Source organism: Hordeum vulgare, chromosome 2H (assembly GCF_904849725.1).
Source record: "Hordeum vulgare subsp. vulgare chromosome 2H, MorexV3_pseudomolecules_assembly, whole genome shotgun sequence".
Lineage (NCBI taxonomy): Eukaryota > Viridiplantae > Streptophyta > Magnoliopsida > Poales > Poaceae > Hordeum > Hordeum vulgare.
Genome location: NC_058519.1, coordinates 250,595,910 through 250,601,639, shown reverse-complemented (window position 1 = coordinate 250,601,639; position 5,730 = coordinate 250,595,910).

Here is a 5,730-nt window from a genome sequence, read left to right as displayed (position 1 = left end):
TTGCCTGCCCCACTCCTTCTCATGTCTAGGTTTGGTACCTAGCATGTACTTTGACATGTTGCGCCTACTAGTATGATTGTTATATGTTATCAATCATGTGTAGGTCGTTATGTATGTCATATAGTTGTGTGTAGTTCTGATCATTACGTGCATCCTAGTTGCACCGTTGTGTGGGTCTTTTGAGACGTTAATAGCTCATCACATTAAGGGGGAGTTTTCTGCTCTACGCACACCACTAACCCAAAATGTGTATATATGTATTGGACTCCATGTAGTATTCGGTGCTAGATTATCCAATCAATTAGTTTGATGTCAAAGCCATCCGAAGTTTAAATTGGCATCCACTTATCACCTTAGTTGGATGATTGATTGCCTTGTATGATAAATACATGGATTATCACATTATGGGAGTATGATATGCTTTGTGCATGTCACATCCCCTGGTAAGATAAAACATCCGATGTATGCCACTCAGAATCTACCACATGGGGTTATCCTATAACTGTGTGGCGTGTCATGCTCCACATATCTTAATTCGCATAAACAAGCCCTGTTGGTATCTAAATCCCTTAGATGTGCGTGAGTATAAGGTCCTACTACACCAATACTCATGGCTTAGCCGCTAGATCGTATCTAAAAGAAGGGCATTGTTGATGCATGCCTTTCGAATTATTTCTCCACACTATGATCTAACTAATTGGGATATTAACGTATGACATATAAACATCATGCTTATGGTTGAACTCCCATATCACACTTGTGTGAGTATAAAATGATCTTTGTGCTCGCTTGGCACCTACCCCCACTGATAACTCTAAATGCCATTGTGTTCTCTCACACATGGTATCTCTGGCTTGGTAGTGTTTTTCATGGTCATTTTATTTCGGCTTTATCTTCAGTTGACCTTCATAACGTGCCGAGAAATTCATGTGTCTCCCGGTAATCTCCCATGCATGTCTTTGAGCTCACACTATTTACTTCATAATGTTGTGAGAGTTATAATCATATTACCTACACTTATACATCTACTGGGGTGAGACATGCATGTAAGGTTGTGGAAAATGCATGCCTTACATGGTTTGATGCCTTGACCGGTTCATGTGTTTAACTTGGGATGCTATCATACGTTGATTTGTCACCCTGGGCCATTTTGGATGACATGAATGTTCTATAATAGAAAATTATGTGTTCATTTGTCCAAATTGTATATCCTTGGATTTTGATGGGATTGTGTAGGCATATCTACTATGTGTAGATGCACATGCCGTGTCTATCGTATCTTTGATCCAATATATGTATATGGTAAATCAGACGTATCCATTAAAAGGTTAGGGTGTGCTTGAAAGTAAACCTTATATCTATATGCACATAATTGAGTGATCTTACCCTATATATATTGTAGTTGGACTAACTACTTCGGACCCAATAAGTTTGGGGAACATATTGTGCTTAATTGGTGGTTTAGGTACTTTGGAGAAGCATTGCTATCTTGACTTATTCTCAGAAGAAGATGGTGGTGGTCACGAAGAAATTAGACTCAAGACAGGACTCGGCTACTTCTACGCCACACCAATGCTTTTCCGGTAACAAGTATTTACTTCATGCATGTACAACATTAGAGTCAACACTATGTAGGTTGCATCATGGCATGAACATAATACTTTTTCCACTTTGTAATTTCCTGCATGTCCTTGTCAATCACATTGATGAAATGCTTAGTGTTGGTGTTCTCTTAGCTCTTCATGGTCATATGAATGAGACAAATTTGTGCCATGACCCTTGTGTCATGTGCCTTGCTCTTATAAGAGGATAACTTGTGCATGATTCTGTGCACTCATGCGTTTTGACAGTATTTTGGACCCACACACTTATCGTAGTAATCATGTTAAAAGACTTACATCATACCATGTCCAAGATATGTTAGTTGAGAGGTCCCTTTTGGTTGCTACACCTGCGAGAATACTCTCACCTCATCATCCAAAATCCAGTATCTGCCTCTGCCTACTCCTCTCTCGGTCGTCCGACGTGTCTCGGACGTCCGGCGAATAACTCATTCCGGACGTCCGACCAGTGTCGGTCGTCCGATGGCTAAATCTACTCCGGACGTCCGACGCGTGTCGGACGTTCGACACATCGGGGCTCTGTAAATAGAAGGGCGCGGGATGGGATTTGCCCTAGCCCCCACGCGCCTCCTTTCCTCCAGCCGCCGCCGCCGCCAGCTCCAGTAGAGCTCGCCCGCGCCGCCACCTCCGGGATCTGGCTGATCTCCTCCGCAGGATCCGATCCCCTCCGCGGGATCCATCTCTTCTTCCTCTCTTCTCTCGATCTGCAGGTATCTCCTCCGTTCCCCTCGCACTTGGTTCCCTTTTCTCCCAAGTCCACGTGTTCATTCATATGGTTTGACCATGACCGTTCTCCATTGGGTTTCCAACCGTGTAGGCTTTTGTTCATCATGCGCAAGATTAAGCACGCCGCCCGGAAGGACACTGCTGGCTCATCCGCTCGTGCCCCTACTGGCACGGGGTCGGACTCGGAAGGGCAACGTCGTCCCTTCAAAAGGACTTCCCAGCGTCCTCCGCTTCAACAGCTCCCCTCGTCGTCTGATGGCTCTGACTTCGACGATGAGCTTGCCGCCGAGGACCGTGCTGACCAGCCCGCCGTTCGGAGGTCTATGCCCAAGCCTGGGACTCGCAGGCCCTCTTATATGCCACCACCTCCTCCTGCACAGCCTGAAGGTGAAGCTCGTCGCATCTCACTTGAACCTCCTGCTACTTTAGGTCGTGAAGTCAAGAACTTCACCACGGTTGCTAAGTCTTCCTACCTCACTTTCCGCCGCGACGTTGATCAATTCTCTGTCGTACGTGACTCTATGGACTCATGTTTCCACACAAACATCCAGGCAGACATCTTTACTACGGTCATAGTTCCTAAGGGTCTCTCTGTTCATCACTTCATAGATCTTGAGCATATTCGCACGCACCCGGCGAAATACCCGGGTGCCATTGAGCTCATTGAGTCATCGGGGCTTGCTGCCCCCTTTGCTTTTTTGTCACGATTTTAACGCTGCTGCTATTCACCAGTTTTATGCCACATGTTTCTTTGGTCCAAACAACACTGTTAGCTGGAGAACCTCTGACGTTCACTTCACAGCTCCTTATGATACGTTTGTTGCCGCACTTGGTTTCCCCCACTCCGGCTTCAAAATCCATAAGAATGATCCTAACCATGCACATAAGCCAATTGAGGCGTGTGGGTATCTCCTCAAACCACTCCGTGAACTTGATGCAGATGAACGAATGAAGGATCTTAATTAGGTATCCATCTGGTGCTCTCCCTACTTTATCATCTTTCAGTGTCTTATCCGCACCATCTATCCCAAGATGGGTGATAAGGGATCCTGCAGTGTCTACTGTATTGACATCATATACATTTGTACGAGCACCCCAAGAGCAAAATTAATGTGCCTCACTTTCTATGGCATGAGATGCGGCTTGCTAGTTTTCAATACAAGCGAGCCTTCCCTCATGCCCCCTTCATCCAGGCTCTTATTAACCATGTTGCTGAATTCACTGTTGATGTCACTCACACACATCACAAGTGGGTCATTCCCGCTCACATGGCGGATAACTATGCTCCCAAGAAAACCCCATCATCCACCTCCAGTCGCCGCACTGCTGCCCGGCCAGCAACCCCTTCATCCAGCTCAGCTCCTCTCGGTCGCTTTGCCAAATTCATTGGCAAGGCACATTCCACTATGATGAAGGCAGTCTCTTTCGAGTGTGGTCAAACTCATGATGTGGTTTCGCGCCTCGTCTCCTCCAAGAATGCCCTCAAGGCTCGTCTGAGAGACTCGGGCGCTCTTGATGTGAGTGACGATGAGGCCCTTCCTGCTCCTCCTCCTTCTTACTTTGGCTTCCCATCTGGTCCTAGGTGGGCTGATTTTCTTGACGAGGCTGGTTGCAGTGGTTTGCCTGACGATGAGGATGATGATGATGAGGATGGTGCGTGATTAATGATGATATTGATGAGGGTGATAATTGAGTATGTGGTAGCATTGCCAGTTTTTCCTCCTTTTTTGTCCTTGATGCCAAAGGAGGAGAACATTATCTTAGTTTCGATTTTAGTTTCTCTCATAATGTATGGTATGATGTATTATGTCGAACTTAATGATGTGTCATCATGTAACGATACTTATGGATGGTGTGCTATGCCATCACCTATGGATGATGTATTGCTGAACTATAATGTGGTGATGAGATATCATGATATTATCGTTGTGTCATATTGTGATGAGTTTTATGCTATCCTATTGATTCATATGATATGCTATGTATTGTTTAACTATTATGGTGTTATATCATGCTATTATCTTCAATGCACACATTAAGGGGGAGCTTCCGCACTTACCTATTTTACTATGCATATAATAAGGGGGAGCTTCATAAGCATCGTAACAAATCTCTCCTAAGCCACACATGTCTATTACTATTTTTGAGAGCTATATGTATGTTGTCATCAACTACCAAAAGGGGGGAGATTGAAAGTGCAGTCATGCCCTTAATTGTGTTTTGGTGTTGCTGACAACACACATATAGATAATTTCATGTGTCATTGCAATGAGAGCCTATGCATGTGTTATTTCATGTGTCACCTTGTCATGTTTCCTTTTGCATGCATGCATCCATTCATCCATGCCAATTGTGTTTGTTGCTTTGTGATCATATGTGGTGTGTGATGACATGAGTTGTCATGTGATGATGGTATGTGTTGATAAGTGGAGTGATGTGGATGTGGTTGGATAGTAGGAAAAACTATGTGCTTTGCATGGGTTTCAAAAACAACTCCCTTTCTCTATTTATCTCAAGCCAAGATTCTTTTGCTCCATCTCTATTTCAAAAAATGCCCATGTTTTAGTATGTATTGTGGTGATTGTGAGGTTGTGAATTTGCTGTTTTGAAAATATGTTTTAAAGGTGCAAATATTCACAAAACAACATTTAATTGCTCCAAATATTTCTTTTCCATTTTATTTAAATGGGTCATAATTCCCTTATGACCAGGGGTATTTTGTTTTATTTTTAACTCCAATAGTTTTGCCTTTGTTTTAAATCTTTTCTGTGTTTGTTTTAATTAGTAAAACCCTAGGGGTTTTATTTTTCTTCTATCTCGCGCCAACTATTGGATCTCCTCCCACTAGCAGGCTCAACTCCCTCCTTTTCCCTGTAGACGTCGTTTCCCTATCCTCCTCCTCCGTCGGGCTTCTTTAGAGAGAGCGTGGCTGAAAGTGCAGTCAAGCCCTTAATCATGTTTTGGTGTTGCTGACAACATACATATAGATAATTAATCACTAATCCCTTTTAAGCTATTGTGAATGATCATGTGTTGATAAGAACGAGCTCATGTGCTAACAAGGACAAGATCAAGATAAGCATTCCTGAGCACTACATGCTTGATCCTTGTGGATGTTCACATGGTGGACAAATGAAGATGAATATATAAGCTAGGCTTTCCACATTGTGTATGGGAGAGCTACTTGAAGACTTCATCATGTCTTGCTTTCAACATTGAGCCAAGAAGGAACAACAACATCAAGCTCAAGTGAAAGGGCTAACTCAAAGGCATCAGTCCCTTTGACGTTAGTGGTGCGGAGTGATGACCAGCGAGTAAAAGTGCACACTCAAGTATGGATCATCGGTACCCCTTTTTATAATTCTTGAGTCTTTAGTGATCC